Source organism: Callospermophilus lateralis, chromosome 19, assembly GCF_048772815.1.
Source record: "Callospermophilus lateralis isolate mCalLat2 chromosome 19, mCalLat2.hap1, whole genome shotgun sequence".
NCBI classification, from domain to species: Eukaryota; Metazoa; Chordata; class Mammalia; order Rodentia; family Sciuridae; genus Callospermophilus; species Callospermophilus lateralis.
Genome location: NC_135323.1, coordinates 19677562 through 19705273, shown reverse-complemented (window position 1 = coordinate 19705273; position 27712 = coordinate 19677562). Strand labels below are relative to the sequence as shown.

The window sequence follows — 27712 nt, the reverse complement described above, 5'->3', positions numbered from 1 at the left end:
GGGTATGGAAATGGTCCTCAGCTGAGGGGTCCCGTGGGGGTCCTGGAGGGCTCCAGGAACACTGGTACAGAGACCCGGTTGGTGTGTTTCAATGGTGTGTGTTGGAGCAGTTGTTCAGGGTGGAGGGATGAGGCTTGTGAGCGTCCACCCACAAGGATGCCGCTACCTGTCTGTCTGGGAAGAAGGCAGGTGCACAGGTGTGGCTACCACCCATCACTGGACTCTCCACCCAGGGCACGGGATACTGGGGAGCTGTCCGGAGGGCAGTGCTGAAATCTGTAGTTTCTCCAGAAAGATGGAGGCAGCGTAGACAGAGGGGGAAGGGAGGCCCAGGCACTGGGACTCCAGGTCAGCACCTGATTCGGAGGGTCCTGTCCTCCACAGAGGTGGCTGGGTCATTGATTCTGGAGACGCTCTATTATAATTGAATAGGAACACTTATTAAGTTAGGTGGTGAGTATATAAAATGCATTTGGCTGAAGGCATGGGATGGCAGAAGCATAATTGTATGACCATGCATGTTGGGGAATGTGTTCTAGGTTTTTTGGGGAGGGGTGTGCGCAGGAGAAATAGAATCGACAAATACGTTGGGCAGCGAGACACTGGGAGACTCTGGGGTGATAAAGAGGAGCAAACTGCAGTTTTGACAGGCTTGTGGCCACAAGAGAGATGGGGGAACTACGGTGGTGCAGAGGAGGGAGAAATAAGTCATTTGGGGTGTGGGAGGGGCGGGTGATGGATAAGGAGACGCATATGGCATTGTCAAAACAGGGAGGAAGAAATGCACGTTGATGGATTTGCTTATTATGTCGCGTTCACCAGCACAGTGGATGAGAGGACACGAGTTGGCCTGGGGAAGGCAGGCGACCTCCCCTGATGTCCTTTGGGGGTCGGCTTGAGTTATTTGAAATGATGACGTTCTGATCCTTCAGTCTTCCTCCCCGTCTCTTGCTAATGCCAAAAAAAATGATGAGTGACCTGTGTAATCAAGGCAGATCCCCATCTTGGGAGGGTGCGACAGCCCTAAGACACATCACTAAAACACCAACTTGGTGGTGGGGAGAGAAACGAGACAAAGATCTGGTTGTACACAGGACAGTCTCCAAGCTGTCAAGCGGGTTTCTTGGGCAGGAAACCAGGTTGGAAGAAATGGGGCACAACTCAAAAGGCTCTGAGGGATAAATAGGAGTTTGGGAGGAAAGATGAGGGAGAGGGAAATCTAAGCAGAGAGAATGTGCCTTGCTCTTCTGCTTTTCAGTTAATGCTGGGAATTCACGAACCTGGAATTCATGCTGGTTGTGTGGTGGGAGTTGAGCTGCAGAAGTCCACAGGGAGGATGCTATAAAAGAAAATGTTAGCCTGGGGATAGTCACAGGCCACAGTGCTGAAGCACATGGTGGAAGGGGAACCCATGGGTCTTGGGGAGGCTGTGGGAATTGGGGGCCCCGCAGCTGGGCAGGAGCTACTTACTTAGGGAGGAAGGCATTTCAATATTGGAACCTTCAAATCGGTGCGCAGGTGTGTATGGCTGACCTGAGGCGGAGCCGGGGGATGGTGGCAGTGGATTTATGCTTTGAAAACCGGCTCTGGCCACAGCCTGTGCGCTCACCGGGTAGATGGATGGGTCATAGAATTTTAGACCGAGGGGGGACCCGGGCTGATTTCTTGCCACCTGACAGAAAGGAAAAGTTTCCAGCCCTTCTCAGCCTGGGCCCCGGCTAGAAATCACCTGCTTCCATCTGGCCCTTCATCCTCCTCGCCCGGGCACCTCCCCGGCCCTGCGCGTCCCCTGCTTGGGCCACCGCGCTGCCGCCCAGCTGCCTGTCCCTGCCTGGCCGACTGTGTCTGGACACGCCCGCTGTGTCTTGCTCCTTTCTCCCCTCACCACGGGGAGGACTGGCAATCTTCTGGGATTTAATTACAGGTTCCCCAAGGGCCTTTCAGCCCCATCACAAGGCTCCTGCCGGCTGCCGGCTGGGAGGGTGACAGGCGCATGCCGTGATGAACAGCCACTTCCCGGCATGGCGGCTGTGCCCGGTGGCCGGCCCACGCTCCTGGGGCTGTTCTGCATTTTTCTGAGCAAAACATGTCTCACTCCCATTTTGCAAGATCAGACAGCGACGGGGAAACACTTGCAGCGGAGAGGATGATAAAAGCCAGAGGGCTGTGCGGATGGGCAGGGGACGGGAAGCACAGCGGGTCCCCTGGCGGTGGCGCTGCCTCCCGAGGCCGCCCGCAAGCTCTTTACCTCCTTAAATAATGACTTGGTAATTCTGCTCGCTTTAATTAAGCCAGTCTGGTGTGCTGGCAGCCCGGGTTTGGGTGCGGATCATTTTTGGTTTCAGGAGGTCACACCAGAGTCCAAAAGAGTCCCCAGGTTAGGAGGTCAGCAAGCACAGAAGGCCAGTCCTGCGCCCACGGCAGACGTTGCTAACTGATCATGTGCCACCAAGTCCCAACGTCTGGAGAGCCTGGAAGGAAGCTGTGGCCTCTGAGGGCTTGGGGCCAGCTCAAGACAGGACGATAAGAGGGCTTTTGCTGTTGCTGTCTACAGGACAATGGCTATTCAACAGGAAGGCCATCATGGAGGGTCTCAAGGACGTCTCCGCCACATGTTCCTTCCCCACCGTCAGGATCCCCAGATCTTTCCCCAGTCTGGCCCCCTGCAGATATGCCATTTGGCACAGGACAGGGTGGACCCTCCCTGGAGAGGTGGAATAAGTCCACAAACCTCCGATCCTTTGTCCTTGCCCTTGGGAAAAATAAGCATCAAGAGATTGGGGTCCTTCTAAGCCTTCCATTTCCCACGTCCCACCTTCCAGGTGAAAACCAGGTGGTGTGGCCTCTCGGTTATCAGTTAGGGTGCCGGGCGGAGCCCATCCCCTGCCCTCTTCAGCACAAGGCAGTTTCCCCCAGGTCCTGCCCCCCCCACTCTGTGGCTAAGCTGAGGGGACTCTCCAGGGGCTGGCTCAGGGTCCGGGGGTCTCCATCTCGTGGCTGCCGTGGTGGGCACCAGATGCCAGGTGGTCCCACGTTCTGCTGCTCTTGCTGAGACGGGGCTCTGTGCCTCCCGGGGGCTCATGGGCTAAACTGGAGGCACACCAGCCTGGAGGGGCGGGGGCGCGTCCTTGTCACCCTTGGGGAGACCCTGCGAAGGCTCTGAGCTGTGCCTGAGCTTGGCGTGCTCTAAGAGACAGAAAGAAGGTGGGCCCCCGTGAGCGAGGGTGGGGGAGGTGGGGTAGGAGGAAGGCAGGGCCTGGGGGAGGGTCAGCCCTGCGGCCATGGTGGGGGATTCATCCTAACAGCTGGGGAAGCCTGGCCCTTGGGCCATCCACACACCCTGGAGCCTTCTTTGCTCCAAACTCATTTGACCGAGAGTTGGAAGGCGCTGCGTGTCTGCAGGCTCTGCTGATAACCCGTCCAGTGCCACGGGCCAGCTGTCTCCCTCTCTGGGCCTGTGTAGCCTCTGGCTTCTGATGGAATCCGACTAATTCAAAGGAGAACCAAAGATGGACTCTTCCTCCCTTCTCTGTTCAACTGGTAGTGCCCGCCTGGTCAGCTGTGGGCAGAAGGATGCGAAGCGTCTCCCCGTCTCGGTGGGGGAGCGCCATGATCCATTAGCCATGTCTGCCCTGGGTAAAGGAGAGGAAGGGGTGAATCGTTTATCTCAGGACCACATGATCCCGAGGTGTCTCCTGTAGCACTGGATGGCACTTTAAGTCTGATGTATCAGGAGCTTGCAGCACCCAGACCAGGAATAAACATGTCCAGTGAGTTAGAGGATCCGTGCGGGGCTTTGTGCTTCACAAAGACTTTGCTTGACCATTTTCACGTTGGATCCTCACACCCTCCAGAAAATCTGCATTTTCCTCTCACCAGCATCATTTCTTCAGGCAGCCACACTCCAGTTTTTGTTTTTTTGCTGGGTATCAATCCCTTCTCTGCCCAGCTCTCGTGCTTTCTGACCAAAGAGACCAAGGCTCGCAAGCAACCAAAGTGCCCCTGCCCGTGGCAACTGGCCCAGTGGAGGCTGTGAGAAGCAATCAAGTGTCTGCTGCAACCTCAGGAGAAGGGGACTGTGCCCTGGAGGTGCAGGAGATGGGCTAAGTGTGCCCCGCTGCTTCCCCGTGACTCTGAGAACCAATTTTGTACATTTCTTCTCAACTTGATGTTCAGCAATATCAGATCGGCAGCTTGACATCAACCTACTAGAAGCTAGGAATTTTTTTGCTCCCTGAGAGCCATTTTGGCTCTAGCTGTTTTCTTATGGCTACACAGAGCCCGAGACCTAAGCCACAAAGAGGAAGATGGAGATGGAGCCAACAGATAGAGAAGGACCGACTCCTGAATCCAGCTGTGCCTGAAGTTAGATCTGCCTTGACACCTTTCAGTAGATAAATTTGTCTATCGTTTAAGCTTGTTTGGGTTGTATTTTCTGTCCCCTGCAGCAAAGAGAGGTTTGATATCGGTTTCATATTCAGAAGGTGAAAGAAAAAAATGGATTAATCCTTATGCCTTTCAAATTCTGTGAATGTAGCTCTACACTTTCTTGGAAAGAATGTCCAGATTCTCACTTGGCACCCACGATTTCCCATGGTCTGGCTCCACTTTCTCTCCCTGGCATCATGCTAAGGAATCCTGTGCTCTGGGCTCATCAGACAGCTTAACTTTTTTTTTTTTTTTTGGGGGGGGGGTGCTGGGGATTGAATCCAGGGCTTTGTGCATGTGAGGCAAGCACTCTACCAACGGAGCTATATCCCCAGCCAGATGGCTTAACTCTTGTCAATAGTCTCCTCCTTTCCCACCTCTGTGCTTTGGCCCATGTTGTCCCATCTGGAACGCCCTTTCTTTTTCCACATCTGCGTTCCTTTCATCATCTAAGGTCTGGCTTCTGCCCATCTCCACTCCTCCTCCTTTGTCTGAGCTCCCTCAGCTCTCACCTGACCCCCCTCCGTCAGTACCTGTCATGTGACGGTCAGCTTTCAGTTACTGTAACAAAACACCTGAGAAAAATGACTTAGAGGATAAAAGATTTATTTTGGCTCAGGGTTTCAGAGGGAGTCCATGGTCACTTTGCTTCAAGCATTATGGTGGGGAGTGCATGGTAGAATCAAGCTGATCATCTCATTGGAAGGAGAGAGGGAGAGGGAGAGAGGGAGAGGGAGGGAGGGAGACAGGAGGGGGCTGGAACAAGGTAGGCCTTTGAGTGACATATGACCTACTTCCTCCAACTAGGTCCCTCTCCTAAGGTTTCCCCAACTGGAGACCAGGCCTTGGGCATACGAGCCTCTCAGGAACACCCAGATCTGGACTGGAACACGGGTCTATCTAGATCCTACAGTCTCGATGCCCAGGCTCACTGCCCCTTCTGGATTCGAGCATCTCGTGGTCAGTGACGACATCAAGTTCACCTTCAAATCCTTCAAAGCACCTATTAAATCTCCTTTAAAGAGAAGGGCCGAGGACGCGCCTCTTTCCCTCCATGGCTGCCTCGGGTTGGAAGGGATGGTCGTGACCTTCCAGGCGAGGTGGCTCTGAGAGGTCGTCCACCTGCTGCCCAGGGCATCCAGGTAGGGCGCCAGGAAGGTTGTCCGCGAAGAGCTGAAACGGCTTGCCCGAGGCCCCCGCCTCGTAAGTAGCGCAGCCGGGATTCGAGCCCAGGGTTCTTAGCTCCAGAGTCTGCGCCTCCAGCCACTCGGCAGGGGCTGTCACTGTCAGACATGCGCGCTGTGGGATGCGACCGTTGTCCCCAGGAGAGTGGGTGCATTTGCTTTCTTCCCAGCTGTGCTCGGTGTCCGGCACCCGTGGGTGCTCAGCGCTGGTGGAAGGACTGTGGGCACGGCCTGTGGGACGGGGCGTGGCCCGTTGGAATAAGGGCGTGGCCTGGGAATCGGGGCGGGGCCTGCAGGGCTGGGGCGTGGCCTGGGAATGGGGCGGGGCCTGCAGGGCTGGGGCGTGGCCTGGGAATGGGGCGGGGCCTGCAGGGCTGGGGCGTGACCTGGGTATCGGGGCGGGGCCTGCAGGGCTGGGGCGTGGCCTGGGAATCGGGGCGGGGCCTGCAGGGCTGGGGGCTGGGGGGGCTCCTGGGCTCTGCAGGCTCAGCGCCCCCCAGAGGCTCCCCACACCGCCTCCTGCTGCTGGTGGGTTTCTTCGCTTTCAAATACTCCTTTTATAACCGAAATGGAAATCTGGCAAGCTCCCCCTAAATCACCGCTGTGGGATGCGACCCCAGGAGGGTGGGGACACCAGTCATCCCTTGGCTGGACCCACCCCACCCTGTCCCTCCTTCCCGGTTTCCCGCGAGTGTGTGCGCATGCGTGCGCTCCTGGGCGTGCGCACGTCCTCGAGGGCGGGTGAGGGCGGACCCCGTGCGGCTGGGTCCCCTCTGACAGCGGCCTCTTCTCTGGGCTCGGGTGTGGCCTCGGCTCTCATCAGTACCTGCTTGGTGGCACTGCACTCTGCCGGGTGTCCAGGGTCACTTGATGGCAGGTAGATTCTCGTCGAAGCCCATTGGGGATCACAGCCTTTTGAGGGCCACACAAACGACATGGGGACAGTAGCCTCGGGGCTCCAAAGCAGAGGTCCAAGAACCGCTATCGGCCACTCGTACGATGGTCCTTCCGGTCACTTGAGGTGAGGTGTGACCGGAAGTGGTCCTCAGAGCATCGAGAGGCGGGCCGCAGGCAGACCGGACCCATCAGCTGGTGACCCCTCTCCTGCCCTCAGTGCTGCACGATGGTCGGTCATTACTTCATAGGAGCACAGGCCACGCAACCTGGGTCGAGGCTCATTGGTGCTAAGAGTCTTTCCAAAATCATCCTCGGACCAGGGGGGTGCAGCTCCCTGGGAGAGCGCTGGCCTCGCATGCACAGGCCCCGGGCTTCCTCCCAGCACCCCGCACACCCCTAAGAGAATCCTGGGAAGCATCGTCCCCACTGAGCCGAAGAGGAAACTGAGGCTCAGAGCGAACCCTTCTCCGATTCTTCACCAGCGTCACGTTTAAACCTGCAGAAGATTGCGTCTGATGTCGGCCCAAGTTCATGGAATGATTCTCCTAGCGCCAGGCCATTCATATTGTTCCTGGTCGTTTTTGCGGGTATAAATAATGTAGCCGCCACAGTCTTCACATCATTAAAAATTCCTTGAAGAATTCATTTTGGACGACTATCTAATATTTCATAATGTCAACAGAGACGTGTGTACAAGGATACTAATTGCACCATTATTTATAATAGCAAATATGGAATGTAATTAAGTGACACATAAAAACGTTCCTCGGATGATATTAAGGGAGAGCAACAGGGTACAAAAGTGCACAATCAGCTCCTGCTTCTAGAGGGGAAATTTACATATGCATAAAAAATGGGAAGGAAATAATCCCGTTTCACCAATGCTTATAGGGCTGGTGACCTCATAGGGAAAATTGTATTTTTTTTGTTTCTATATTTTTCAAATTCTTCACAAGAAGCACATTTTGTTTTAAATTTAAAAATAAGTCGCCAGGTGTGGGGGTGCATTCCTGTAATCCCAGCTGTTCAGAAGGCTGAGGCAGGAGGATCGCCAGTTCAAAGCCAGCCTCAGCAACTTAGTGAGACCCTGTCTCTAAATAAAAATTTTAAAAGGGCTGGGGATGAGTTCAAGTGGGTAAGCGACCCTGGGTTTAATCCCTGGTACCAAAAAAAAAAAAAAACATTGGCTTTGTGGGCTGATCTTTGGCTTTGTCCACCTTTGACATGAGCACGTGGATATGACTGTGTTCCAATAATAATTTGTTCAATAAAACTTTATTTACAAAAGCAGGAGGCAGGCCAGAATTGGCCCACAGGCTCTACTTTGCTGATCCCTACTCCAGTCTCCACAAATCATTGCTTTCCTTAAAAAAAAAAAAAAAAAAGAACTTTGAAAAAAATATTTTCACAGATGCAAAAGACATTTATGAAAATAAATTCAAAATGACAGTAGTAAAAAACACAATGAATCACCAACCCAAGCAATTCTCTTATGGCTCTTATCTCTGAATTCCTGGGTCCCCCACCCTCCGATCTCAACCCCTTCCCTCAAGGGGAATTTCCTCCCTGATCTCTGAATTAAAGGTCCTTCCCATTTCTTTATAGTTTTGCCATCAGTTTACAGTTCTGAATATGTTGTAGAGTTTTGGTTATTTTTGAAGTGTGGGTGGACTGGAATGTGGTTCAGGAGTTATACTGTAAAATACCGTGCACATCGTGTTCTTAGACATTCTCTGTGTTGTGGTATGTGGCCATGATCCATTTCTTTTCACGGCTGCATAGTATTCCATAATATGAATACACCATCATGCATGTATCCACATGCTATTGGTAGCCATTTGGTCATTTCCACTCTTTTTCCATCTCAACCCGTGCAGTTCTGAACATTCTTGAGCTTGTATTAAAGATCCAAGAGCTTCTTTAACTTGCATTGATAGACTTGGGGTCACTGACCACGGGACATAGACGTGCTCCACTTGGTCTCCAGTGGGGGTGCCCCATCCACACTCCCTGCACCATGGGATGAGGTTTCCCGAAGTTCCACATTCTTCACTGCCTGTCCTCTTCCACGGAGCCACGTACCCAGCCCTATTTTGTATTTTATTTAGAGACAGGGTCTCACTGAGTTGCTTAGCACCTTGCTTTTTCTGAGGCTGGCTTTGAACCCATGATCCTCCTGCCTCAGCCTCCTGAGCCACTGGGATTACAGGCATGCACCACTGCACCTGTTATAATGTTTATATTATCTTACCCACCAAAGCTTTGTGAAATTCAAAGACGTAACAGGCGGATCTTGGGCCTTAATGCCAATCTTCTTCCCTGGGGTGGGCATGGCCCTGAGGCATGCTGGGACCTTGGGTACCCGGATGGTTGGATCATGGTGGGAGTCAGACCCTGGAGGGGTTTGTGGGGACTGACCAAGCCTGAACCCCCAAATCAGGTGGCCACTGTCCTTGTAGCTTGAATTCAAAGCTGAAAAGCTAATCATTAATTTATTAAAAATATTACCAAATGCCCACTCTGTGCCAGACGTGCGTGGTCCAGGATGGAAGGGCAGAGGCATATAACTGAGATGAAGACCCTGCCTTCATGGAGCTTACACTCTCAAAGATGGAAACTAACTTTCCAAAAAGAAAAAAACTCATCCATCCCTTGGTGTTATTAGGTGGTGATAAATGTTCAGAAAACAAAGTGAGGGTGGGGGTAAAGAGCAGCAGGGAGTGACAGGGCGTTGCATTCCTGATGGGGGGCCAGGGTGGGCATCAACGAGAAGGTGACATTGAAGCAAAGGTGCAAAGGAGGCAGGGGAGCAGGTCACGGGACTATTTGGGGGATGAATCTTCTGCACAACAGGAATAGCCAGTGCAAAGGCCCTGGGGCAGGAGGAGGTGCAGGGCACAGCTGAACAGCAGGGAGACCAATGTGCCCAGAGTCTGGGGAGAAAGTGGGAGTAAGAGGAGACGAGCTAGAGTGGAAGGGCGGCTGGGTTTGCCCCGTGAGCAGCAGGTTTGATCAGGCTGCAGAGAAGCTCTGGAGGGAGTCGAAGGGGTATGCTGGGGGGACCGAGGCAGCCGCCCACGTGGGGCAGGCAGGCCGAGCAGGCGTGTGTGCCTGTATCTGTGGTGGGAAGACTGAGGATCATGAAGCAGTGGTTCAGGGTCGGCAGCAAAGAAGCTAATGCAGAACTCAGGGGCCAGTGGGACAGGAGGAGGGGCAGGGGAAGGGCTGGAGCAGGGCCCAGCCCCGGTCAAAGCTGGGCACGAGGCATTCCCCACCCCTTGGATTCTGTCTTCTGCCACCGCCCTTTGCCCACCAGACCTAGAAAGCTTCATGGCACAGAGTGGCTTGGCTCAAATCCTGGTTAGGCCACTTAACAGACTTCGTTAAGCAAATCAGTGAAGGATCTGTGCCTCAGTTTTCTTGGCTGTCAAATGGGGATAATCCGATACATACCAAACAGAGATTTCTGTGAGGATCCAATCAAGCCGAAACACGCGGTTAGAACAGCACCAGCAAAATAGTAAATGCTACGGAAATACAGTCAGTGCCCTGTGCCTGCTGGCCCTGTGTCCCCAGATTCCGCTGACCATGGATCCAAAGTATTCTAGAAGAGTCAGGCACTGTGACGCACTCCTGTAATCCCAGCAGCTGGAGGCTGAGGCAGGAGGATCAAAAGTTGGAGGCCAGTCTGGGATACTTAGTGCCTCAAAATAAAAAGGACTGGAAATGTAGCTCAGTGGTAGAGCACTCGGGGTTCAAACCCAGTACTAGAAAGAAACACAAATTAAACGGCGTCTGTTCTGAATATGCACGGTCTTGTTTTTCTCGTCATTAAGCCCTGAACAAGCAGCGTAATGACTCAGAGAGCACTGACATTATCTCAGGTGTCGTAAGTCATCTGCAGAGGATTTAAAGCAGACGGGTGGGGGGGTGGGGGTAGGCTGTGGGGCAGGCTACCCCATTTTCTATAAGGGACCTGAGTCATCTGTGGATCTGACTATCCGTGGGGGGGGGGACCAACATCTGTGGACACTGACGGATGACTGTGTGAGATTTTGTTAGTTTGATTGTTCCTCGTGGAGACAGTCATTCCTGTGTCCTTGTCCCAAAGACGAGGGGTGCAGACGGTTGAATATTCCTTAACTGTGACGTGCTCATGGGCACGTGGAGCTGCCTCCCTGCACCTTGTTCATCTTAGCAACGCAATGGGACCATTAGTGCTCTCCTGGGAGAATCAGCTGGTGAGGATTGGGGTCCTGGTGCCCGTGGGCTGGTTCCTTGACTTCTTCACGGTTCCGTTAGGATTGCCCTCTCTGTCCTGGGCGGAGGGCAAGACACGGTGAATAAGATGAGGGTCCTGATGGCTAGAGCCCAGAGTCTCCTCAGGGAGGCAAATAATGGTGTCCCAGTGCAGAGAAGCACCATCGTAATGAGGGCAGCCACTAAGCACACGGGGGCCTTGCTGTGGACCCGGCACTCTGTGAATTAACCACAAGGTGGGTGATGTTTCCATGGTCCCATTTTCCGTAAGGAAACTGAGGTGCAGACCAGTTGAACGATGGGCCCAAAGTCCCCAGAGCCGGCAAGGGATGGTGTCACTCACGACTTGAACCCCCCATCAGATCAGCCTGCCTTAACACGGCTGCTGCAAGAGCACAAAAAGTGAGCTAATGACCATTGGGAGGGTGGGAAGAGGTCTGCTGAAGCCCCTGTTGGATGACAAGCAGCTGGGTATTGAAGGATGTGTAGGAGTTCGCCAGGAAGTTGGCTATGGGTTGAATGCTTTTGCTCCCTCCCAAAATTCACAGGCTGGAAACTTCACCCCCAGGTGTTGGGGGTGGGGCCTCTGGGGAGTTATTTAGGTCATGAGGCCTCTGCCCTCATGAGAAGATGGATGCTCTTATAAAATTGGGGAGTGGGTTGGCTCTGTCTTGACCTTCCCCCTTCCACCATGGGATGAGGCTCCAGGTGCTGACACCTGGATCCCGGACCTGCCAGCCTCCGGATCTGTGAGAGAACGAATGTCTCTCTTCTTTATAAATGACCCAGACTCAGGTATTCTGTTCTAGCTGCACAAAGTGGGCAAAGGCACAGATCCAAATTGGCCAGGAAGTGCAGCCAGGCAGATGGAAGACCCCAGCCTGGCGGGATCCAGGGCGAGCGTGGGCCGTGTCCGTGGTCCATTGCCACGACCGTGCTGCACCTGACCACAGGCCTCAGAGGCACGCAAGGACTGTCTGTGGCTCTCACAGCTACCAGGTGGCTAGACGGTTCCACTCCGTGTGCCTGGCTGGCTCCATGGTAGGGACTGACCACTAGCTGACCAGGCCACCTCCGTTAGGATGCTTGAGCCCTGGTCCTGCCCTGAGGGCCCTCGTCCTCAGCAGGCTAGCCTGGGCATGGCCTCGGGGTGGGGCCAGGTGCCGGGCAGAAGCGCTGCGGTGGCTCCGCAGGGTGCGGGTGTCTGGTGCATTAGTGCCCCATTGGCCAGAGCGATCACGTGGCTGAGCCGAGCGTCAGGGTGGGCGGGCCCTTTGCAAAGGACGCAGCCAGGAAGATTTGGCGGCAGCGTGCATCTGCCACGTGGGGCGTTTGGGAACGTTGAAGGGCGGGGAGGGGGGAGCTGGGGAAGTTGCGGAGGTGTTTGGGGACAGTCTGTGCAGGCTGCGCTGAAGCCGGCCCGTGGAAGTGGGAGGAGTTGGTGAGCGGTGGCAGGCCTGGACCAGGGCAGCAGCAGTGGCGACAGGAGAGATTGATGGCTTTACATTTGTCCTATAAAACCCAAGACAGCCAGGCTGAGGCACCGGGTCTATTTCGCAGATGTCACAGACGGCCCCCGGGATATAATTGGCCTTGGCCTCTGCAGAAAGGTTAATTGCTCAGATCACACAGTCGGAAGCTTCTGGAACTGACAGAGCAGGTCCCCAATTAAGGACCTGAAGCTGTCGAGCTTTCTGTCTTCTCTGGTCACTTGGCCAGGGCTGTGCAGGGCAGTGGAGGGGCAGAGGGGCCAGGGACCCTGCCCTGAGCCTCAGGGAGCTCATAGGCCTGGGGACTAATCAGTAAGCAAACATCGCAGCGCTGTGACAGACATCCTTACAGGGACAGCGATGCTTTGTCTATAAGAGAGAAAAAACTTGCTGCAAACAGGCTTGAGTCTGGAGGAATTTACGGGCCCAGTGACTCAGGGAGCAGGGACAGATCTGGTTCCTGCACAGCTGGATCCAGATGCGGCAACAGCGCGCTTCGAATGCAGCTTCTTTGACACCTCAGCCTTCGCGTGTGGCTTCACTCCCTGGCAGAGTTCCCTGGGACCGCTTGGCAATCGCTCCACCGAAGGGAACATCCCTTTGCCAGATATCTCCGCAAAGTCCCAGGACTGCCAATGATTGGCTGAGCTTGAGTCACGTGCCAACTCTGAACCAATCACCATGGACTCTGACAATCCAGGCCTGGAGCCCCCCCTGTCCTGGAGCCCCGCCCCACAGCCCTGCCCTACTCTGGAGCCCCGCCCCACCCTGGAGCCCCGCCCCACCCTGGAGCCCCGCCCCACCCTGAAGCTCCGCCCCTCCCTGGAGCCCCGCCCTACCCTGGAGCCCCGCCCCATGAGCAGCTGCCCCTCCAAAGGCAGGGAACCCTGCAGGGAGGACCTGGAAGGTAAAGCCAGTTTCCATCCCCAAAGGGATGTGGCTGGACTGGCCCAGGGCACAGGAGGGGTGGTGGTGGAGGAGACCAGGTCTCTGGAATCTCCCTGGAGAGAAAAGAGCCCATTTCACAGAGGAAGCTGATGACCAGATCATTTCCAAACTGGAAACCTGCTAGGGAGACACGGGATGTCTTAATGGGCAGTGTCCAGGGGGGGAACCTTCTGGATTTTCCTGAGGAGCTGACACTTGGAGACTGGAATGGATAAAAGGAGCCAGCCATGTGAGATAAGAGGAAAGAACCTTCTAGAGGGAACAGCCAGGGACCGAGGGCCCCAGGCGGAGGGCCACACTCACCTCTTAGCAGGTGACCCCACCGCTTGGGCGAGGAGGGGGCCACACAGCAGCTTCTCCCACCGTCGTCCTGAAAGCCACTCCTTGTGTCTGCTCAGAGCCTGGTGGCCAGGGCAAGTCCCACCGTGGCCCCACTCCCCTGCAAGGGAGCCTGGGAAACAGGGCCACCGACTTCCAGGTGAGCAGCGGGTGTTTCCTGGAGGAAAATCCACTTTCCCTTTAGCCTCTGTAGCTGAGTTCATGTTGGAAAAACCTTTGCTTGACATGGCAGCTCCAGGAAGCGCCTCAGGGGGATTTAAATCTAAATTTCACAACTAGTGAGGTCGGATGGCTTTCTCCATGTGACTTAAGGAGGTTACTTCCTTCCTTTGTGAACTATCTGGAAACCTAACCTTTCGGGCCTCCTTAAAAAAACTTTTTTTTAAAACCTGAAACACGAGGCATTTGAAGCTCTCTTCTCAAGGCCTCCATCCAGTTTGCTTACTCCCTTGGATTCTCTGATCTTTAAAAATACCAAAGGAAATGCCATTTATATTGGCAAAAGCTTTGTGGGGGCCTCCCAGATGAGAGAATAAACCCATGAAGTTAGCGAGTGCGGATATTTTTAGACTCCTCTGCCAGACGATAAAGCCCAGATCCCTTTGGTCCAGGTGGAGGTCGGGTGGGGGCTGGGGCTTTGGAAAAGATTCTGTCTGAGCCCAGAGTCCTAAGATGGAGATTCGCAGTGCAGGACAGACCCAGGTGAAATGCTGCCTTGCTTCGCCTTCTCTGTCAAGGTGAATGTCTTACTCAGCCCAAGGAAGCCCATCCACGGTGCGGGAGCAGCCCTGCTGACAGAACCCCTGCAGATAAGCCCTCGGAGAGTTCTGCCCCGGAACATTTTTACCCCCATTCTTCGGCCCATGCCTAGAGATCAGCTCTTGTTACTTGTTACCGACCCCACTTGTTACTGGGCTGTGCTGTTATCTAAGGAGGAAAGCAAGAGGTTTCTTGTATCCATGTTTCTGTCCAAAGTGGTTAAAGCATGTGCAAAGGCCCCGAGGTGAGAATGCATTTTTGTACCTTTCTAGATACAAGGAGCCTTGGGGAGGCAGGGGAGGAGGCTGGAGAGGAGGGTGAGAGCCAGATCCATTAGGGTCCTGGAAGGAACAACAGGAAGTCATTAGCGCACTGGAGGCCTTTGAGGAGAGCAGATTTAACTGACCTTCTCAAAAGAGCCCTAAACACTAGGGGGAAAAAATTAAAGGAAGGGGCTAGGAGTATCAGAAAGGGGAGTTGGTGATCTTAAGTAGTGGGATTAGGGAAGCCATGGTTGAGAAGTGACATCTAGGCCAAACAAGGGGGGAGCTAGATTTCAACAGATTCACCCTTCAGGTCACACTCAGATCAGATCCAAGCCACAGCAGACCCTGCAGGAACAGCACTGCAGACAGAGGGAACAGCCAGCGCAAAGCCTCAGGGCAGGCTAGTGCCTGTTGCATGGAGACCTCTGTGAGCGCAGGAAGTGAGGGGGGCAGGGGACAAGAGGTGAGGCCAAAGGCCACAGTACAGGTGGAGTTGGTCCCTTGTGGCTCATCCTTGCTGCCAGGTGGCTGTCCCTCCACGGCCCCCAGGGGAGGGGGCATCTCAGCAGCTGGAGCCCCTCCCTCAGCTCCCCCTAGGACAGGCCATGACGGCTGGTGGGGGAGGGGTTAATGGCGTCAGGTGGGAGTCTGCCACCTTGGTTACTTGTCCTCGGGACGTGGCCTGGAGTGGGCGTGGCCTGGAGTCTTGGGGTGACCCCTCTGTGCTGCCCCCAGGAGGCACCGTCTTGCGTGGAGCCCCCCAACCTTGGTTCCCAGTGCCCAGGAGGTCCCGTTGCTTCCCAGGGTCCTCAGGGCCACCCCCCCACAGCACAAGGTGGACTCAGCTGGCTCCTCCTCTGCACAGCAGCTGGCAGGAGCTCGGACGGACGAGGACACCCAGCTGTGACCACGCCACTCCTCTGGCCTCCTCTGCCCGCCCCTCGCCCCGCGGTTGGGCTCTGGCTGCGGCCTCCCCGGCTCCCGGGTCCTGCTTCCTTGTCTGGTTCACTTTCCCTGGAACCTTCCAGACTCTCCAGAGCTGTCTCCTCCACAAGCCCTGGGACCCCCAGCCTGGCCAGGCGGCCCCTCCTCTTCCCCTGTCCCTGCTCGCTGTCCCCGGGGCTGACGGGCCTCGCTGCTTTGTGTCTGTCCTCGGGTCTCTGGCCCCGGCACCAAAGAGCAATAAGAAGACAAGATGCCACACCTGTCCCTCTCCGGGCCGTCCCTCCACACTCCATCAAGCCTCACTGCAGACGGGCGGAGGCCCAGCCAGATCCAGACACCGGCCGCATCGTCCGGCGGGGGGCGCAGGGGGCGGGGTGGGATTTGAACCCGCTCTGCCCCCCCCCAAAGTGAGTGGACGAATGAGTCCGTGAACCCTGCCCCAGCCCCAAGGTCAGCTCCTCTGGCCATCGGCCTCCCTGGATCATCGGCCTCCCTCCCTGCAAATGTCGCTGGAGGGTCTGAACTGGGCTGCCTTTTCATCTCTGGGTCCTCCTTGCCCTTGACCTTGACCTTTAGGCGGCCCTCACTCGGGGGCTCCCACCTCCTCCAGGAAGCTGCTTCGGGTCTCTTTGCTGTGGGTCTGGAACCCCCTCTTCTCACCACTCAGCAGGTGCAGCATGTCCCCCGGTTCCCGGCCTCAGACTCCACCAGGCGCAGATCAGAAAGAGGTGAAAAAGCATCGCATCTGCAGGAGAGGCACCCAGGCTTCTCCTAGTGCCAGGCACAGTGGCGCACACCTGTCATCCCAGCCGCTCGGGAGGCTGAGGCAGGAGGATCGAGAGTTCAAAGCCAGCCTCAGCCAAAGCGAGGCCCTAAGCAACTCAGTGAGACCCTGTCTCTAAATAAAACACAAAATAGGGCTGGGGATGGGGCTCCGTGGTTCAGTGCCCCTGAATACCAAAGATCAATAATAATAATAATAATAATAATAATAATAATAATAATGATAATAATGATAATGATGCAGTGTAGCAGCAACTGTAGCAGCAGGTACAGTCCTAGGTATCACAGGTGATGTGCTGTAGGCAGGAGGCCGTGTAGGCCACGTCCAGATGCTGGCTGTTACGTAAGGGTCTCGAGCATCTGTGGACTCTGAACCTGTGGGGGATTCTGGAACCAGTCCCCCAGGGAACCCCAGGGACGGCTGAATTTGCTGAGTGTCTCCTGTCACAGGGACACAGCCTGTCCCCTGTGGGGTCCTCATGACAGGCCGGCAGATCAGACCCAGAGAAACCAACGCCTGTCACCATTTCAAGTGACACTGAGGTTGGGAAAAGACCACAGTGTGCAGGAGGAAGAGTGGCTGGGGGTCACTGTCCCATAGGGCATTGCCCAGCCCCTTCCCAGACCGAGGCATCTGACCCCTTGGGGACCAGCCCAGGAATCTGCCATTTGGCACCACGCCTTCGCCAGCCGCTGATTAGCGGAGACTCTTCACTAGACACACCCAGGGGGCCGCCGGGCAGGATTCAGGGGACCTAGAACGTGGTGGCAGAACACTCCGTCTGGACAGTGGCAGTCCCCGTTTCCCTCGGTGACGCGTGGAGGTGACAAATCTCAGAGGACCTCACTGAGCCCGGGTCCTTGTCACCAACAACAATCGCCGACCTTTCCTGTTGCCGGGAAGGTTGGCAGGTATCTTGGAATACGGCTTCCGACCTGGCGACTTTGAACTTGCCGTGGTTATTGGACTCGCGGTAGATCTCGTTATTTCACGCCTTAATAACGAAGCGCGAGGATTAATGTAACATCTCATTTAAAACGTGCTTTGATAACTCCACTTCAGTTTAATTGGTTCCTTTGCAATTCCATGTGTGCTTGCTCCGTGTGTTTAAAAACAATGTCTGGAGCGGGGTCTGGGGTTGTGGCTCCGCGGTGGAGCCCCGTCTAGCACGTGCGAGGCACTGGGTTCGATCCTCAGCACCACTGGGAAAAAATAAATAAATGTGCAACTACAACTAAAAAAAAAAAATTTTAAAAACAATATTTGGAGAACCCCAGGCTTTCCTAGGTGCCAAAGGGGTCCATGGCCCAGAACAGAGGTGCAGAGAGTGGGAGGATGAGGCTCAGACAGGCCTGGGTGCCGTTCCTGATGCCCCTGGCCGATGCTGTGTGACCTTGGGCAGAAGGTCACCTTCTCTGTGCCTCAGGGTCCTCCCCTATACCGCGGAGCTTATTTCTTCTACTTTAAACTCTTGTTGCCAGGAACCAGCCAGAGCCCCCTGCAGGGCCAGCCATGCAGAGGGAGCCCAGTTAGGCTGCCACTTCTCTGCCAGGGCTGGGCGGGCCACGGGACCTGGGCCCCAGGGAGGTCCCAGGAGCACCCAGCTCCGAGGTGGAGTGAAATGAGTCTCTGTCCGGGGCGCAGCACAGTCCTTGGCACTGCTGGGTGACGTATGACACAGTCGCCGTTGGGTGACCTGACACGTCTCGGACCACTTGTCAGGACAGTGGGGGTGGGCAGGATGCAGCTGGGAATCCACACCACCCAGTGGGACCAGCTCTGCACACCGCCCCCTGCCTGGCTCTTTCAGGCTGGACACACTCCGCATTCTCATCTGTTCAAGGGGAAGCTGGCACGCGGTGAGGCCTATCGAGAGCCGAGCCTGGGATGTGCCTCTTTCCATGTCTCTTCTAACCCTCAAAATCACCCTCGGAGATGGAAGAAGAAACGGAAGCTCAGAGAGGTAAGGTAACTTGCTCAGGGCCACACAGCGGGTCAGGAACAAAGCTGGGGTTTGCACTACTACCCCACCAGGTGGGCACTTCCCTTATTTCTCCCCTCCACGGGGACCAGCCCCTGTCACACCCACTGTGCAGCAGGTGGCAGCTGGACAGGAGCTGGCAGGCTCCTGGACGCAGGCCTTTCCCAGCATGGTCTGCTGGCCTCCTCCCCAGCTGTGGCCATCTCTGCTTCCTTGACTGCACTTGGCCTGGCTCCTCCTGCCCTCCCGCTGCTGCCTGGCCGCTGTCCTTACAGAGGACGCTGCTCAGACTCTGAGGGTCTCTGGGAGGTAGCGCTCAGCCTCTGGGGCGGGACGACAGGGAGGGGTGGAGACTGCGGCCAAGTAGGGACGGGGTAGCTGTCACGCGGCTCCCACCGCTGTCCTCGAGTGGGAACGTGGCCCTGGCCACCAGGTTGGCAACAGCATCTCCATTTCCATGTGATTTCCCCATTTTTCAATATTGACATGGCATTGAATTCATATTTTTAAAAGTACCACATGCGCCGAGAGAGAGAGAGAGAGAGAGAGAGAGAGAGAGAGAGAGAGAGAGGAGAGAGAGAGAGAGAGAGAGAGAGAGAGAGAGAGAGAGAGAAGTGGTAGGAGGGGAGAGAGACAGATGGACAGACAGAAAGGAGGAAGGAAAACAGAGAGAGAAGGCGGGGGGGAGGAACAAACATAAGAAAGAACAAAATCAAACAAATTCCACACCCGTCCTCAGCCGGGTGACGGTCCTGGCCATTCCTCTGCCTACAGGCCCGCCCAGGTGCGGCCAGGGAGGGAGGCCAGGGAGGGAGGCTCAGGGAGGAAGGCCCAGGAAGGGAGGCCCAGGGAGGGAGGCCCGGGGAGGCAGCAGAGGAGCGTTGGCCCAGGGTGACCTGGCAGGGCCCGTGTGACTGGAACTCACCCAGGTCACTCCCCTAAGTCCCCACCTTACTGCCCTCTGCCCACCTGCAGCCCCGGGCTGTGTGGACCACAGCTTATTTTCAAAGTCAGTTTCTGAATCCTGAAAATAAAGAAAAATTGCTGTCATCCGATGCTGAAGGCCAAGGTCACCACGACACATCTCCCAGGCTGGCGGACCGTTGGCGGATTCCAGCAGAGCCACCTCTAAAGGGCACGTCTGCCAGAGATGTTTCTGGACCGACAGGGACCAGCGCCTTGTGGAACTCCGGGGGCAAGAGGCGTCGTCAAAGTCTGTCCCGATGATTAACCGCCTTTGCAGCTGTGACGGCGGCAGGGAAGGGTCTCAGGTCTCTGGGCCCAGCTCCTTGGCTGGCTAGGCCACGATCCCCAGGGACCTGCGTGAGCTGAGTCACTGGCCGGGAAACCTGTCAGACGGGCCCTGTTGACCCCCAATACACTGAGGCTCAGAGGGGTCAGGCAAGGGTCAAGGTCAAACTCAGATCTGCTAAGCCCCAAGTCCAGGCTCTCCCCACCACGGGGAGTGGCAGAGGGACTCTCCGGGGACCACACAGGAGCTGGGGGGTCAGGACAGACTCCCTGGAGGGGAGGCCTTGAATGGAGAAGAGGTGTATTAGTTTCCTGTTGCTGCTGTAACAAATGACCACAAAGCTCGTGGCCTAAAACAGCAGATTCAGCTCACCTTCCGGATCCTGAAGGAGTCTTGGGGGTGACATCACAGGGCTTCCTGGCTGTGTTCCTCTCTGAAGGCTGAAAGGAAGACCCGTCTCCTTGCCTTTTCCTGATTCCAGAGGTCACCCACGTGACCTTGGCTTATAGCCCCACGTCCCTTCAACCTCTGCCTCTGTGGCCAGTCTCCGTCTCTGACTCTAGCCCCCCGGGGCCCCTCTTACAATCCCTGTGTGGTTCCACTGAGCTACCCAGGTAACCCAGGAGGACGGCCCCATCTCACATCGGCGATGTCCCTGGTGCCCTGCCAGGTAGCATGTCACAGACCTGGGGATTAGGACATGGACGTCTGGGGGGGCACCCCAAGAGGTGGGCATGCTGGACAGCCGCTCTTCCTCTGGTGCCGAGGCTGGGGATCTGCTGTTTGAGGAAGGCCACACGAAGACATCCGAACGCGGCGGCCTCAGGCTTGGCCGGGCTGCTGTGTGGGCTGGGGACCTGGCTGGCCGCAGACCGGGAGTCAGCGGGGCTGGGAAGGGCCTGCACTCGGCTTCTCCCACAGGCCCCGGGGGACACGGCTGTGCTTGGTTTGTGGACCTCGCTTTGAGTCCAGAGGTCGTGCATGGGAGGCCATGAGGAAGACGGAGATGCAGAAAACGGTCACCCCAGGCCCCACGCTCCTTCCCAAAGAGCCAGTGACTGGCATTGGGCTGGCAGTCCCTTCCCGAGTGCTGGGACACCCAGCACTGCCCACACCTCCATTAGGACCTCGAGTCAAAGCCTCAAGTTTTTCCTGCTTGTTAAAGGAGGATTCTGAGCATTGTGGCTTTGGGAAACTCACTCACCCTCTCTGGGCCTTTGTGGAAGGGACACGGAACAGGGTGGGCAAGACGACTCTCAGGAAGAGCCCTCGGGTCCAACAAGCCACTCGGGGCCCCTGCGTCCAACGCCTTTTATGTAACTCTGAAAATGGACACCCTCGAGCCTGCTGGAACCCCCGGGCCCCGAGACAGCTGGGTGACTGAGAGTGTGCAGGCCCCTTGCCCCTCCGTAGATACCAGGGGGGCCGTCGGGGTCTTCAGACGTTGCCCGGCTGCAGAGTGTCGTCGGGGGAGGCGTGACACCAACGGTTGAGGGGGCTGTAAACTCAGATGCTCGTGGGACCCGGCAGGAGCGTGGTGGCCTGACAGTGGTGCCCCGTGGAGAGGGGACAGCCCCAGCCTGGCCCCGGAGCAGTCATCGCGTGGGGACGCGGGTCCGGTATTGCATCCACTCGTTGCACGAACAGAGTCCAGAAAATCTGGATTTTTATGAGGAGTTTCCTATTTTTAAATGTCGATAATGAATTCAGATATTTTTAAAAACACCGTGTGGGCCCAACAAGGCCCTCTGCGGGCTGGATCCAGCCCCCGGCAACTCGGCGGGAGCCCACGGCCTTCACGGGGGACGCCGAGCTGCAGGGCAGGGGGGTCCTGCGGGGGTCTGTGGCTAGTGGCTCCCCTGCCCCAGCCCTGAAGGAGCCCCCCGTCCTGGTGACAGCACCCAAGGCACCTCCCTCCTCCACTCGCTCCCGACTCGCCCTGGGGCGCGGGCAGGTCCCAGATTCTCCCTGGAACGGGGTCCTTCCTCTCCAGGGGGCAGTGGCTCCGAGCCCCCTGAAGTCCCCCTGCAGTTCCCCGGGCCCCTGGCCTTTCCCACCAGCCCCACGCATCCCTGGCTGCCTCCGAGCGTCCCGTTGACATTTCACAAACAGCAGCTGTCACCGAGGCCTGGCTCATGTCATTTACATGATTTAACATGCTCAGGACCAGGGGCGGCTCACCCATCTCTCTGCCGCCAGCCGCTGCGCCGTGACTTATTGATCTGATGCATTAAACTGATGGTTTTTGTTTTTTTTTTGAGAAAAAACAATATTTCCTTTTGAAATAGCATGGCACCTTGGGATTCCGTGGGACTTGGCCACCGTCCCCTCCGACCCCCTCAATGGCCTCACTTGTCTGACGCCTGGCAGGCACCTGTGGCAGGCACCTGTGGCAGGCCCGGGGTCTCCCTGGCTGCGTGGCCTTGGAGACGTCAGCCATCGGGTAGGTCACAGCTGACCGTCCACACGCGGCTCTCCTGACCTCCTGACTCAACAGTGAGTCCACAGAGTGGACTCCTGGACCCATGTTACGGGTGAGAAAACTGAGGTCCAGCGGGTTCAGAGGCCATGTCTCCTTGCTTGTCCTTGTCAGGGTCAGGAGCTGCCCCAGGTGAGTGGCCCAGGGCCACCATCTCCACCTCTGTGCCTCATCACCACTTATAACTGTCTACAGTGATGCGGCCAGACCTGACCCACACCCTGCCGTGGGGCCGAGCTGGGGCTGTCCCCGCAACCAAGGCACACACTAGAGGGTCAGCAGAGACCCTCCCAGCTCAGATGCAAAGGCGGCCCCAGACTACGATGAAGTTGAGGCTTTCCCGTCGTCCAGCACTCGTGTGGCCGTCCCAGCATCGCCGTGCGTCACTCACCTGCTTGTGGCAATGCTCGTGTCAACACACCTACTGTGCGGGCTAGTCGTGTAACGTAGATGCACAGCCAGATGCAGTGGTGCACACTGGTCATCGTGACTGCTTGGGAGGCTGAGGCAGGAGGATCACAAGTTTGAGGCCAGCCTCAGCAACTTAGCAAGGCCATCAGCAACTCAGTGAGACCCCGTCTCAAAATAAAACACAAAAAGGGCTGGAGAAGTGGCTCAGTGGTTAAGTGCCCCGGGGTTCAATCCCAGGTATCCCCCCCAAAAATACATAGATAGAATCAGATGGACAGTAGATCGTGTCTGGTCATGAACAGCTACACAACTCTGCTTCTAGACTCTGCTTTTTCATGGTTAGTTTAGACAGGGTCCTTTCTACTCTTACTTATTTTTATGTGGAGCTGAGGGTCGAACCCGGCCCCTCACACCTGCCAGGCCCTTTCCACACTTGCAGCAGACTTCACTCTGTACACAACGTGCTTTGTGACGGTGGCAGGCCCCTCTTGACTGCGCGGGAGGCCAGGTCGGGTGATCTGCCCACCGCCCTCCGTGGGCATCAGCCTGAGCTCGGCTCCTAGAATGTCACCAGGGACCTCGGGGCTCTCTGGTGCCTCCCGCAGTTGGCCTCATTTCCGAGTCGCAGCTGCAGTTACCTTTGTTGAACACTCCCCAAGGGTGGGGTGCGTGGCACTGACAGCTCTTGTCCAGTCCAGTGCTCACCACTTGTCTGTGAAGCCAGGGCCTCGGACTCAGGCCCCAGGCAAGTCTCGCAGCCGGGACCTGTTTCCCGCTCAGCCCAGGAGCCCGGGACGCTCTCCTCCAGGGGGGATGGGCCGGGGGACGGTTCCTGTGAACCCATCAACTCCACCAGAGCTGGCCTCCTGGCCTCCTGGCCTCCTGGGCTCCCAGGCCATTTTTTTTAAAAAGGCAAGAAGTGCAGGCAGCAGGCGGGCTGTCACCCAGGGGCCCTGCCCCCGGTGACAAATCACTTCACTCCTTCTGCCCCCGAGGTCACCCATTCTCCTCTGCAAATCGAGCCATTAGTGGCAGGTTTGGGAGACGGGGACCATCATCTCTGTGACTGTGAAACCTCTGCTCCGCATGGCCACGGCGTTGAGCCTCCAATGAGCTGCGGGCCTTGTCCCTTCCCATATCCCCGCCGCTGGCCCTGGGGTGTCCCTTCCCATCTCTGCCTTCACGCATGCGCCGTCTGCTTTAAAAAGAGCCTTAGGTTAGTGGGTCTCAGATCAGAGCTCTGTCCCCACCGCGGGGGGCGGGGCGGGGGCTTCAGGACGCAGCAGGGGCTCGTCCTCCAGCAGGTCCCCGGTGGGTGAAGTCCCCGACATGGCACCACCATCTCCTGGCGACCTGAGGCGGCTGGAGCAACCCTGGAGCGCTGGCCTGGATCCTGCTCCATCAAGGGACGGGGATTTAGTGCAATGACACGAGTTGAGTCGGGGGGGGGGGGGTACCCAGCCGGGGTGGCTGGAATGGAGGCGGCTGAGAAACCGAGGAAGGGCAGGGCTGGAATCGGGGCCCCCAAGTCGAACAGTGGGGAGCTGCTACTGCCCGAGGCAGGCGGGGAAGGGTGGGGGCAGTGGTCTAGAGCCAGTGAGCCCCGACCTGGGGTGGGGGACCCCAGGAGTGGAAGTCACAGGCAGGAGGACAAAGTCCAGCCAGGGATGCTCCAGGAGGGTGAGCCCGGCTTCTCCCACCCAGCAGCGGGGAGACGGGGAGGTCAGCGGCCTGGGCACAGAGCAGGGTGCACACAGAGAGGGGTGCCTGGGCGGGGTGACGGAGGACCTCAGCCCAGGAGGTGGCTCACACGGTCACGCTGACTGGCCAGGAAGGTTCTGAGCCTGGGGCCCACGCTCGGCTTGAAAATCATGCCCAGGTGTCAGAAAGGTGTTGGGGACACACAGCACCACGCGCCCCTTCCCACGGAGGAAAGAAGAGGTTCAGACATAGCAGGAAGTGGCCGGCTCCTTCGCTGTTTGGCTGTGACAATTTTATGTCACGACTCAGCTGACTGCGTCCCAGTAGGACCCACCTCAGGACTTGGGCACCACCTCAGTGCGACACAGAGTCCTCGTGGTGGGCAGAGTGGGCACTGGTGGCCAGGGCATCCCTGGGCAGAGCGATGCAGGGGCTGAAAAGTGGTGGCGCACCCCAAGGGCTGTGGGCAGGCCGGGGCTCCCCGTGGAATCTGCTGGACGTCCAAGGCCCCCGGCCCCTCTTCTTTAGTACTGCTGTCCCCTTGGGTCCCTCCCCCAGCTGCCCTCTAGTGCCCCACGGGCCTCTCAGAGGCACCCGACTGGCTCCCAGCCTCCAGCCGCCATCGCCGTCCACATCAGCAAACACCTCCCCAGAGCCTGGTCCTCGGCTGCGGGACAACACCCGCGGGGTCTTCGGGTTCAACCGCTTGTGGTCAACTTTATCGTGGCCACAGCCCGTCCCCCGTCATCTTGAGGGCAGGGAGCGGCTAGAGACCCTGGCAGGGCTCCCTGTCACCAGGTTCCTCTGTCCATTCTCTGCTGTCCCCCTGCAGAGACCCTTCAGAGGACCCGGCCTCCCCACAGCCTCCAGGGTGACCCCCTCTTGACCTCCCGTGTCCACTGGTGGCCGGCAGGGCTTGAGACTGCCACTGCACCCCACTCGGGGGCCATCCTGCTCCTCAAATCCTGGCTCAGGGACCCCTTGGGGGCCAGGAACACCCAGAACGAGGGCCTTCACCGAGGAAGCCTTTGTCCCCCCCAACCCCACCCCGTCCCCAGCATCGGGATCTGCATACGGGTCTTTGCTGCCAGGGGACACTGGGAGGGAGCTGGGGACAGAGGCCTGGCTCCGGAACCTAGTTCATTCGCTGTGGCCCCACTGGGACAGTTTCGGTCCCCTGCACGGTGATCGGCCCGTGGGGCTCGCGGATTCTGGAACTGGAGATAAGCCGGGAAGGGAGATGACTCAGAGCGGGTTGGAGGGACTAAAGGGAATACGGTGGACAGCGGCCAGGTCTTCCCTACGGTGTGGGTCACCTCAGAGTTGCCCCAGCCAGAGCCCAGGACAGGGCCCCACTGGTCACGCGCAGGCTGATGACCGCCCAGAGAGGGACATGTAAGTTCGCAGGCACTCTCGGAGCCCAGATGGGCAAAGTGGGGTCCCATCGCCCCAAAACCATTCTCCAAAGACTAAAAACACCGAAAAGAGTGTCCAGGAGATCGGTCATGAGCATTGGTCATGGGGACCGGGCACGTCACAGTCACCTCCTAAGTGATCTAGCCAGGTAGCAGGCCTGAGGAACCGGATCCCCGCCGGCCTGTGACAGGGCAGGGCTCACTGCCCGTCCCAGAAAGGAGCTAGCGGGAGAAAGAGGCCACAGGGCCACCCTGGGCTCCTGCTGTCCCTGGGCTGCACCCCCCCAGGTGGCACCCACCCCCTCATCCCATCTGAACGAGCAGAGCAGGGCCCTACTGTGCGTGCACGTGGGAGGGACGCCTGGCCCAGGGCCACCTGGGTTGGGACAAGGCCCCCCGGGAGGCTCCCGAGTTGGGGCTGTCACCCGTCCTGGGCAGCCAGCTTCCTGGCACGGCCCGGCTCCCCTCGCTCCCCTGCCTCCCCCCCGCTGCCTGGTGGGCGCTGGGCCAGCCGAGGGCCCCGGAGCTGCGCACCCGTGCCAGGGAGTGTTCCAACAGCACCCGGCTGCCAAGAGCGCACTATTCTCTCTCAGAAATGCAAGGGATTGCTCAGGAGACGCGATATTTTTGTAGCGAAACGAGAAAGAGAAAAGTTCTCCCCAAACTCTGAAAGCCCCATTTGTTCGAAAGGATAGTGGGTGTTTCAGAATCTGGATTTTTCTTTAGCAAACAGATGGGGGCCCAGAATTAGCTGTTTGTTTGCTTCATTTAGTAAACAGGACCCACTGGGTGCTCCCGGGGACGTTTGCACATGGGAGGGGGCTCCACGGGGAGCCGCAGAGGTCGGGAAGGACACACCCAGGACGGTTCCCGAGGACAGCAAACGAGACTGGCGTGAGCCCTCCCGCAAGCTCACCTGGGCCTGGCGGGATGGCGGGCACCAGACAGCGTCACCGGGATACGGCCTCCCGCCCTGTCTCAGCTTGACATCCACCTCACCTTCCGGAAGGTTCTTCTCCCACACAGTTCAGCTGGTTCCAACCTCCCAACCTCCGACCGGGCAGAAGGAAAGGCGTCTCTTTCCTGCAAATTCCTGCAAGAGTCCTGTGGCCCAGGCTCATGAAACTGACTTGGGCTAGTGGGGCTTGCAGAGTCAGCAACACAGGCGTGGCTACAGTTCCCTCTCCTCGTCTCCCCCCGCCCCCGATTCTCAGAAATCAGGGGCTTCATTTCTCACCCTTGAATCTGTCTGGGGTCTCCATCTCCCTCGGTCAAGGGTCCCTGAGCTCCATGTCCAGCCCACAGGCCGTGTCCCCACCATGTTCTCCCATAGGACCACTGTAATCATACACGTGATGCAGGCCCTCTCCGTGTGCTGATCCTGGGATCTTTACACTGTGGTATAGGGAAGCCTCACGGGAATACAGGTAAATACCCATTTCTTAGAGAAAGAAACTGAGCCTCAGAGGGAGGCTCATTCCTGAGCTCAAACTGCAGATTGAGAGACACGGAGCTAGATAGGAGCCCTGTGCCCCAAACTTGGAGCCAAGATGTGGGTTAGGAGCAACTCAACCACCAAGACTGGAAGAAAAGATGTAGAAAGAAAAGGGAAGAATGTGGGGTAGAGGAACAGCAGATGCCCCCTAAACTAGGCGGCCCTTGTGGGGTTAAGGAAGCCATGCTATCTTGGCTGGGGAAGACAAAATTTCAATAGCTAAACCACTAGAAGGCCCAGAGTGGATCTGGCCTTCAGGAATGGTTGGATCCAGGCGCTCACATGCTCTGACTCTCTTCTGAGCTCTTTTCTCTGGGTCTGTCTCTGTGGCTCCCTGCTCAGATTCCTAGAGAAGGGCTTTGATTGGCCCTTTCTGGGTCAGATGATCAGACTGGACCAATCGGCTGCATCTGGGAAGGCGGGACATAATAGTTGGGAGAATCACCAGGTTGAAGTCACGGGAATAGCAGGGGTGACTTCTAGAAAAAAGCAGGGAGGGACACAGGGCAGGTAAAGGTGTAGGTGTCCCTGGAGGGCAGCATGATGTGTGGATGTGACCCGGGATTCTTAGGGCCGCAGGTGACAGAGAACCCTATGCCCGCTGGTCAGCACCGAGGAACTTGGTCAGCCTGCAGACGAAGCCCCCCGGGGAGGCCATCTGCTGGCACCTCTGCAGCT

The 27712-nt window shown here is 57.1% G+C and overlaps 1 protein-coding gene across 1 annotated transcript in view; it reads left to right on the top strand.

Moving 5' to 3' along the window:
* Gsg1l (GSG1 like) overlaps window positions 1–27712 on the top strand; it is a 174370-nt gene that overhangs the window by 86448 nt on the left and 60210 nt on the right. The gene's annotated exons all lie outside the window — the stretch shown is intronic.